The 10,856-nt window shown below is 43.9% G+C and overlaps 1 pseudogene; it reads left to right on the top strand.

Moving 5' to 3' along the window:
* The first annotated feature begins 6,033 nt into the window (after window positions 1–6,033).
* Window positions 6,034–6,151, top strand: LOC124620391 (annotated as a pseudogene).
* The last annotated feature ends 4,705 nt before the right edge of the window (window positions 6,152–10,856 follow it).

Here is a 10,856-nt window from a genome sequence, read left to right as displayed (position 1 = left end):
CATCCACTTGTTGTCTCATATAGGCCTTGCAGACCGCAGCGCCTTATTCTGCCTGTTTACATACCTCTGTATTTCAATACGCATGTCTGTATCAGTTTCTTCGGCGCTTCAGTGCGTTGTATGCAATCAGCGCAGTAACGTATGTCACGTGAAGAGGTGGAGAGATCCACTGTTATTCGATTACACTATTGGCGACAACTTACAGAAATAGTAACTACCATAAATTACCTTGGAGCACGCACGCGGAGCGAACTGCAGTGGAAAAGCGATATAAATATCTGCAGGTAAAGTAGATGCAGATTGAGATTACTGGGAGAATCTTACGGAAATGAAATTCATCCACGAGAGAAGTGGGTCACAAGTTAGACGTCCAATCAATTCTTAAATATTTTTTAACGGTCTGGGATCATTACCCAGCTGAATTTATAGAAGTGATAGACAGGATCCAATGACGAGCATCGCGTTTCGTCACGGGATCGTTTATTCGGCGGGAATATGTTACGGACATGCTTGTTGAACTCAGGTAGCCGACGGTATAAGCAAGGCACTGTGCATCACGGAGAGATTTCCTGTTCAAATTTAGAGAACTTACGGTCCAAGAAGAGTTAGACAACATATTATTTTCACCCACATCTCTTGAGAAATGATCGTGACGAGAAAATTAGGAAAATTAAATTTCATAGGGAGATTTACCAATAGTAATTTTTCCGACACACCATTCGTGAACAGAAATGTATCATACATACCGTAATATAGCCTGTAGAAAATACACTGCACTAAATAACTAAATGGTCACTTTTTTAAAACCCTCCATCTTTTTCTCCCATTGCGCTGCAGAAGTTTGAAATTTGACTCAAAGGTCGCTACCGCCGTCCTCTGTAAGACTGTGGTGCTCAGTGACGACTCAGAGAGCAGGCTGTCGATACAGGCCAAAAAAAAAAAAAAAGGCCAGAGGTCAGTTCATTTGAGGCTTAAGGTCGTTTAATGGTGTCACCTCGACACCAAATTTGATCACAATTCTGCCCAACACCAAGGTGTTTGTGTCACACTATGGGAAAGCCATTATAATTCTCTTAACCCATATCTCACTCACTCCCTTGACACCTCCTCGAAGGTGGTCAGAACCGCGATGTCCAGTGTTGAAACAATAGATGACTGAGGAAACATTTCAGACACAGCTGCTCAGAATAAAGACGAAAGGGCCTCATGAAATGGCGTTGAGGGAGTCAATGAAACCACCCCATCCCTTGGGGCGTTCATTTGCATTAATTTCGCGGTCTAAAACGGAAGTTTGCAGTGAGATGTGCAACAGAATGACCTTAAGGAAAATCTTTGTCAACACACACGAACGATTTGTCCCTTTTTTAACAACATGTAGCTGCATGTGCAATGAACACGATCTGACGCTTTGGAGTGTAGCACCACCATAATTTTTACTCTGTATGCAGGGTGAAACCACAAGGGCCCGTTCAAAACCATTCGACGAAATTTGAGCGTGATCCAAAGCAGCAAATAGTGTACGCTTTTTCAATCTTCGTAACTCCCCCTCCTGTGGCGTCATAATGGGGCGAGCGGCTGTGACATTGGCACATGCATGAGACGGCAAAGGGTCCCTGTACGACCAGATCAGTCGCCCACCTTCGTTGAGAACTTCAAGAATGTTCCTCTACAGAGACAACTTTTGATAGATTCGTATTTGCCCTTGGGCAGGCAATTCCTTCGACACTCCTCAACTTCCACATGCCTGCAAGCAGGTGCTAGACCAAAATTGTAGCGCCTCACAGCTGAAGGGATTACCTGCCCACAGGTGCCTAGACATCGTGCAGTGGCTATGTCTGTAACTAGAAAGAGCAGTAATTATGTTAGTCCTTGTGTTATAGTGGTAAAATGCGTGCTTTTGAAGTGAAAGGCAACAGGATCGAATCCTTGTTGCGCAGCAGACTTTTTAGTAGGCAGTTTAACCTAGCATTCACCTCTCAGTGATGCAGAGAGTCGCCGTAAACAGCATACAATTGTCCCCAGTTGGATAACCAGAGTAGGTTAGGGACACTCAAGTCACTGAAGTGGCATCCAATTGAAAGACTTGCACCAGGAAATAAGGCCATAAGAAATTATTTTTATTAGAATCTACCCATTCTTTTTGCTCTGTGCATATTACAAATTAAAATCCCCTCCCGCTGTTACCTTTCTGTAGGTGAAGGCTAATCCCAGGAACTATTGCAGGGATTTTGGTAACGGCTTTTACTAGCAGAGAGATTAATTTCCAGTATACCAGACAAGTCGTTCGGCTGTAGATAATGTTTTCGAAGCAAAGCCGGGCTGGGTACCTGCTATATATTAATTCTAATAAAACATACCGTATAATAAGTGACCAACATTTATCGGTTACAAATATACAGCTGTTAGAAAAAACCCAAATAGAAATTCACAGAAGGTGTTAAGCAAAGGCAATTGAATAAGTTCCTTTTCATGAATTCCAACTAGGACTTCAATGCGCTTTGAAATACTCTTAACAATGGACGATTTTCAGTTCGTTTATGGGGACAGCCTTACTACTAATCCGTTGTCTCTTGCGTTTACTAAGTCTATGTAGACTTCGCCATTCAACCATTCACACAAGCGAAAGTCTTAAGTGTTGAAGTACTGGAACTGTGGTGGCAACGAAACATTTATGCCTATCCGTCTTGCAGGTAATATCATATTTAGATGGTTTGTCGCATTACGACTGCAATACGCAGGGGCTCCGTCGCAGCGGAACAACACACCCATCGGTGTAGCCAAGGGAACCTTTTTCAGTACTGTTGGAAGTTCGTTTTGAAGAGTCTATATAACAGGATCTTGTAAGACGGTGGACTAACACAACAGTCGGAATTAACTGACTGTTTAATATTCCATTCCACACTTTTACAGAGAATTTCTTTTGAAAATATACCTCCAGAAATGCATTGTAACTGATACAATCACAGGCAAGAGTGGCTTCATCGGAAAACAGTTTTAATGGGACTACTTGGCGATTTGCAAATAGCCAACGACAAAATACCCATCGTCTACCTTCACCCCACATCGGAGTAAACTGTAAGGATAGGAGCCGGCCGTGGTGGCCGAGCGGTTCTAGGCGCTCAGTCCGGAACCGTGCTACTGCTACTGCCGCAGGTTCGAATGCTGCCTCGGCCATAGATGTGTGTGATGTCCTTAGGTTAGTTAGGTTTAAGTAGTTCTAAGTTCTAGGGGACTGATGACCACAGCTGTTAAGTCCCATAGTGCTCAGAGCCATTTTTTTGTAAGGATAGGTGCCGTTCATACATAATGGCTGTCATATTCTTGTATGTGGAAAACTTATATGTGTAGAAATACTACGAGTCCTTGTTGAAAGACAGCGTTCTACCAACTGAATAACTTTTATTCCTTCTGCACTCTGTTCACTTCCACGTTTCAGATGAGATATACCTGTTGCGCACTGCATCAGACTGACGCAGTTTAGTGAAAATATGCATTTTCCATTACAAAATCCATACACAAATATCATATCGTTGTATTCAAAATTTGTAAATACGTGCGGAATGCTTAAGCAATGCAGTACAACGTGCCAATAAAGCGTAATTAGAACAAAGTTAAAAAGATCAGCCATGTAAACTCAAGCACGACTTCACAATTTAAACTCGAAAACAAAAATTATAATTGATAAATAAATCCATAGAAACTGGAGTGACAACACGTGAAATGAAAACCTATCTCTGTAACAAGCTGTATCTCTGTAAACAATAAATATTGGATACGTTATATAGCATTTTTATACAAATTTGTCTATGTACAACCTTCCTGGCCATCTAGACTAAGTTTACCGGTATTTCCCTAAATCACTTACACGGATGGTGATGTGTTTCCTTTGAAAGGCACAGTCCATTTCTTTCCTCCTCTTTCTCCGATCGGAGCTTATGCATAGTCTATAATGAAGTCGTTGACAGTAATCTTTCTTCCTTCCTTCCCCGTGTGCCTTGTGCTAGGTGTGCTCGCTTTGAAGCCAAGATCTCATAACGGGTTTTCTCAGATGCACTTTAAGTGAGCTAAAGATTTCACAATGCCGGCTGAAGGTTGGATTATAATTCTGCGAAGCTGGCTCAAGAATTAAGACTTACCGACGATACAATCGAGATGACAGGCATCTTATCCGCATGGCTGTAACGGATCGTGCAGCCACGTCTCGATATCTGAGTCAACAGATGGCGACGTTTACAAGACAACTATCTGCACGAACACTTCGACGACGTTTTCAGTAGCATGGACTATCAGCTCAGAGACCATGGCTGCGGTTACCCTTGACGCTGCATCACAGACAGGAGCGCCTGCGATGGTGCACTCAACGACGAACCCGGGTGCACGAATAGCAAAACTTCACTTTTTCGGATGAATCCAGGTTCTGTTTACAGCATCATGATGGTCGCATCTCGCATCCGTATTCGGCGACATCGCAGTGAACGCACATTGGAAGCGTGTATTCGTCATCGCCATACTGGCGTATCACCAGGCGTGACGGTATGGGGTGCCATTGGTTACACGCCTCAGTCACCTCTTGTCCGCGTTGACGGCACTTTGAACAGTGGACGTTACATTTCAGATGTGTAAAGACTCGTGGCACTACCTTCATTCGATCCCTATGAAACCCTACATTTCAGAAGGATAATGCCGACCGTATGTTGCAGGTCCTGTACGGCCCTTTCTGGGTACAGAAAATGTTCGACTGCTGCCCTGGCCAGCACATTATCCAGATGTCTCACCAATTGAAAACTTCTGGTCAAGGGTAGCCGAGCAACTGGCTCGTTACAATACGCCAGTCACTTCTCTTGATGAACTGTGGTATCGTGTTGAAGCTGCATGGGCAACTGTACCTGTACATGCCATCGAAGCTCTGTTTGACTCAATGCCCAGGCGTATCAAGGCCTTTATTACGGCCAGAGGTGATTGTTCTGGGTACTGATTTCTCAGGATCTATGCACCCAAACTGCGTGAAAATGTAATCACATGTCAGTTCTAGTATAATATATTTGTCCAATGAATCCCGTTTATCATGTGCATTTCTTCTAGGTGCAGCAATTTTAATGGCCAGTAGTGTATATAAAAAAAGTCGAAGTGTAGACAATTGTAGCGAAATGAAGAAAGGCCTACGGAGGACTGAGGATTGGTGCAGGTGATGGCACTTTGTCCTCAACAATTGTAGCGTACTTCGGAAAAAAAGGCGGGAAGCTCCATTATTGCATGGGTACACAATTGCCCAGCAAATACTGGAAGCAGTCAAACCCATTAATATCTGTCAGTGTGTATGCAGATAGATTCAAAGTGGAAATGACATATAAAACATATCCTAGGAATGAGATGGGTTAGAAGAATCGTCGCGAAGTCTATCCACCCAGAAGGAGGTTACTAACAAAATCCTCATTCGAGCGACACTTCACTATTGCTTTGTCTTCCTGAACGCTTTGTATACAGGATTTGACGAGTAAATGATAAAGATCCAAAGAAGCGCAACGTGCTTCGTCACACTTTCGTTTAGTAAGAGCGAAAGCATCAAGTAGGCCCTACACTCAGTTTCGGTGACAGACGTTACAATAGGGGCGTTGTGAAGCGCGATGTGTTGTTCTGTTAAAATTCGGAGAGCTTGTGTCCCTAGAGGAGTCAACCAGTATATCGTTTCCTCCTTCGCGCACCGCGAAAACGGGCTTGGGGATAGACTCACACGGAGTCTTATAAAAAATGTTTCCTTCTTCCCGAGTGCTGTCGTCAGCTTCAACAGGAAAAAGGGAAAGTAACAATGGTACAGGTAGTTTGCAAAATATAGATGTAGATGCACAGCGGAATGAGAATAATGTTACTTTTAAACTGATGCTTTTATTATAATATCTGGTGAATACAGTGATTGTTTCAAAAAGCGAGGAATATGCAAATAAAGTGCTACCAGTCAGTCGGTTTGCAGTGGATAGTTGTATTTGGGCGCCGTTGCTTTGGTGTTGCTATTTGAAGATGGCTTCATTCATTTTTGCCAACGGCCTTGCCGCAGTGGTAACACCGGTTCCCGTCAGAACACCGTAGTTAAGCACTGTCGGCCTGGGCTAGCATTTGGATGGGTTACCATCCGGTTTGCCAAGCGCTGTTGGCAAGCGGGATGCATTCAGCCCTTGGGAGGCAAACTGAGGAGATACTTGATTGAGAAGTAGCGCCTCCAGTCTCGCAAACTGACATACGGCCGGGAGAGCGGTGAGCTGACCACATGCCCCTCTGTATCCTCATCCAGTGACGCCTATGAGCTGAGGATGACACGGCGGCCGTTCAGTACCGTTGGGCCTTCATGGCCTGTCCGGGAGGAGTTTAGTTCAGTTCACTCATTTCCATTTCATAAGAGGCAGTATGGGCAGACTAAAAGGAGGAAGGAAGGAAGGAAGATTGGGTTTAAGGTCCCGTCGACATCGACGTTATTGGAGCACAAGCTCGGATTGTATCAAGGTTGGGGAAGGAAATCGGCCATGCCGATTCAAAGGAAGCACCCCAGCATTTGCTTGGAGTGATTTACGGAAGTCACTGACAACCTAAATCTAGATGGCCGGGTGCGGGTTTGAACCGTCGTACTCCCGAATGCTAGGGCAGTGTGCTAATCACTGCGGCACCTCGTTCGGTGTGGGAAGACTATATGGCGGGAATCTGACGTAGTCGAGGTCACGATGACTGGTACTGGACAGGCTCTGGGTGAACGGGGAACTGCAACTACAAGCTGCAGTTGGCATCGAGAGCGGCCCTGCCCTTGACATTCGATAGCCGGGAACCCACACACGCTGCTGCAGCTCTTTCCAGACCAGGGGGCTCTGGTCGGCCTTAGTACTGGCTGCAGGTGCCATCTGCGGGCAGACTGCTAGCATGCACAACACAGGACGGCCCGAGCCAGTGAGTCCAGCCACTTCTTCCGTAGGATGAACCGTCCTTTGTTGTTGTCAGAATGCGGAGTACTCGCGGCGGTAACATTGAACAAAATGTTCTCAAGCTTCCAGCCGCGTCAAGTCGTTAAAATGCCATGAGCTTTCGACCAAGCACTCGTAGACCATTTTCAAGTGGAATGACTGCTGACGGTAGGCCCATAGATACTCATGCTGCTGGCTGTGACGTCACTGGTGCTCACGGCCTCGCCATATGTTGACTCCGTGCGCCCTCTTCACTCACGTGATCGCTGGTTCCCACACCGCGGTGAACTGAAGGCCGCCTTCTCTATTACGGGTGTTATCGAAGATTTTTTTCGATAAGTTCTTTAACTACACAGTCTCAGTGCGAGCTACCACAGAGGTTTCGTCAAATTTGATTCGGTCACTATTTTCTAGATCACTCTCAGCTAAAACGAACTTTTAGGGTAGCGTAGGCGATAAGACGTCTCATGCTTCTTCTAGCGTTGTTTTACAGTGTTCACTGATTATCCGACGTAGGACTGGCCACCCTCGCAACGTATGTTGTAGGCCCCAAATGTGCTGCATCTTGAACCGGTCTCAGTAAACACCGGGCTTTTGTAGGAGGTTTGTCTTGCACGACTCGAAGCCACAGAACGGCAATTTTCCTCCCCCGGGTCGGTGGTCTTATTATGACTCACTTATGAGAAGAATTCATTTGCTGAAGAAAATTTTGGAAATATGTGGAAGTTCCTATGCGACCAAACTGCTGAGGTCATTCGTCCCTAGGCCTACACGCTACTTAATCTTAAACTAACTTTCGCTGAGGACAGCACACATACACCCATGGCCAGGTGAGGACTCGAACCTCCGACGGGGGGAGCCCCGCGAACCGTCACAAGGCGCCTCGGACCATGCGTCTATCCCGCGTGGCCATTTGCTGAAGCCCTTGCATCGGTGGCTCCCCTCATGGGGCACGTTAATGACGTCTGATATCGTTCTTTCTCGATGTACCAGCGTTTCTATCACAGTGTGCTTCTGTGCCGGTTAATGATGGCTCTTGCTATGTAAAAGATCGATGTGCGAAGGGTTTCTTTAGACTCTATAGCCAAGTTATCCATTTCGTTTGCAACGGACAAAGATGCATCGGCTTTTTCTACTTCCATAGTGAAGTGGATGTTTCTGTTAATGGTGTTGGGACATTCCAAGCACTCGTCAAGTTTTCTCTCTTCGAGGGGCCAAATGACTAACGCGTCGTTAACGAATCGGAAGAAACAACTAGACTTTAATACTACCTTGTCGAAGGCAATATTCTCGAAATTCTCCATAAAGTGGTTCGAAACAGCTGGAGCTAATGGGCTCCCCATCTCAACGTCGTCCGTCTGATCATAGGACTGCCGGTTGCACAGAAAATAAAATGAGGTAAGAGTGTGTCAAAATAGCTCAGAAATTCACTTTCTATGAAGTGCGTACTAGATCCGCAGAATCTCCTACAGGAACATTGGTGAAAACCACCACCATAACAAAACGTAGCACAATGTCACTCTCACGAAGTCGAAGACGGTTAATTCGACTAAGAAAATCGGATGAGTTCTTAGTAAGTCGTTCACAGTGATATCTGTTCGGAGTGAGGAAATCGTCCAAGTACTTCACCGACTTGTATGTTGGTGAAACAGTTGTGGATGGACCTTCGATAGAGCATAGCCAGTAGGCAATCTAGTCGCCTGACGGAGAAGATTTTTGACAACAGTATCTTCCAGAGAAGAGCACTTAACAAGCTTATACGCTTTTTGAATGATTGCATGATTCCTTCAGCTGCCATTCTCTCTATTTCATGAAAGACTATACAATTTCGGCCTTAAACCATTTTCAAGTATCTAAAACGGAAGTATTATACATAGGATACTTTCTATCATTTTTTTATTATTGTGAACTTTGGATCGTGTGGAAGCTTCGGGTAAGTATCTTCCATTGTTGTTAATTCCTTTCGGATTAACGTTACGTCGTGTCAAACGGCACCACAGTTTGCACAAGGACGAGTGGAGGACCAACCCTCCTCACACACCGCAAGTCCCGCGCTGAGGGAACTGGCAGCACAGTAAGAGAAGTTTAAACCGCTGTGGAATGTGTTATAACCTCAATTCGGTTTGCCCAACGGCAGCTATTCTCCTTCGCACTTTATTGCCAATATTAATTACTAGCTTTGCGCCCGCTGCTTCACTTGCATAAACGTAACAGCCTGAAGTCCGCCCCTGGTAGCTGAGTGGATTACTTTGATTTTATTGTTTCCAAAATGTTCCACGAAAAAAAAAAGTGGTCAGCGTGACGGACTGTCATACCTAACGGCCCGGGTTCGATCCTCGGCTGGGTCGGAGATTTCCTCCGCTCAGGGACTGGGTGGTGTGTTGTCATTATCATCATCATTTCATCCCCATCGATACGCAAGTCGCCGCAGTGGCGACAACTTGAAAGACTTGGACCCGGTGAACGGTCTACCCGACAGGAGGCCCTAGCCACACGGCATTCCCATTTCCAACGGCCTGCAAAGATTTGTTTTTATTTTACAGAATTTTTATGTCGTTCACAAACTGCAACATCTTCTAAGCTTTCCACACTAATTACGGCCATTTAAGCATAGACTTTGCTGAATGTACTTCTGACCAAAAAGCGATTCTGGTACCTGAAGTCCAAAGTTTTTGTTAATCACACCTTTTGCTTTCTTGTGGAGGTATTTCCGTAGCAACTTTCATCTCCTAACAAATATTTCTTTATATCTAACCAAGAAGTGAAATACCAGTTTTCCTAAATTTACCTTTAAAATTTATTTAATGTAACGAAACTTTTTAATAAAATGTCTCATCCCTATTGTACTCCCTTAGGGGCTTGAATATGCAGAAACGCTGAAACACGTTTTTTTAAATTATTTTTCACTTCTAACCGAGACGTCAAATACCAGTTGTCATAGATGAAGCCGTAAAAATCGTTTAGTAGGTCTCTAGTAATTATTTATTTTCAAAAGGTCTTTCACCCACTATTTTACCCTCCTAGTGGGTGAATTTTCGAAAATGCTGAAACACCTATTTTTTATTTTCTGACTGAGAAACCAAATACAGGTTTTCGTAGTTCTACCTTCAGAATTCCCTTAATATGGTCAGACGTTCAAAAAGCCTTTCATCCACTATTTCGTCCTCTTAGGATTGGAATTACGGACAACCCCTTCTTAAGCGATGCCTACTGTATAAGATCCACACTTCCTTCGAACTTCAAGTTTCTCTCCTTAGCGGTTTGGGCTGGTCGATGAGGAGTCAGTGAATTAGTCTTACCCAGTTTCAGCCCTTTAGGAGTTGAATTTCCAAAAAGAGTGAAACACGTATTTTTTCATCTCTAACCGAAAACACAAACATCGATTTTCAAAGTTTTAGCTTTGAAAATGGACTCCCAATGAAATATTTTAATAAACGTTTCGCCCCCTATTTCGCCCCCTTATGGGTTAAATTTCGAAAAACAGTAGCATTTACATGTTTTATTTGTAACGGAGAAACCAAATACAAATTTTCGGAGATGTAACTTCAAAATCCTTGCACAATGAAATAATTCCATAAAAAATTTCATTCCTTCTTTCACCCCTAAAGCAGCTGAATTTCTAAGAACAGTGAAACACATATAGCTCTGAAGACAAATTTAAGTTTTCATAGATTTAGCTTTAAAACTGCTTCATAATAAAATATTTTCATAAAAATATGTCCTCCCCTGTTTCAATCTCTTAGCGATTTAGTTCCCAAAAACACTGAAACACACATTTTTATCTGTAACCGAGAAGTCAAACGCCATTGTTCGTAGATGTACCTTTAAAAATATTTTAGCTGTTCTGTAATAATGATATTTTTCAATAAAAAGCTTTCACTCGCTATTTCATCCCATAGGGTTAAATTTCCA

Source organism: Schistocerca americana, chromosome 6, assembly GCF_021461395.2.
Source record: "Schistocerca americana isolate TAMUIC-IGC-003095 chromosome 6, iqSchAmer2.1, whole genome shotgun sequence".
Lineage (NCBI taxonomy): Eukaryota > Metazoa > Arthropoda > Insecta > Orthoptera > Acrididae > Schistocerca > Schistocerca americana.
This window is presented reverse-complemented; position numbering and strand designations above follow the sequence as displayed.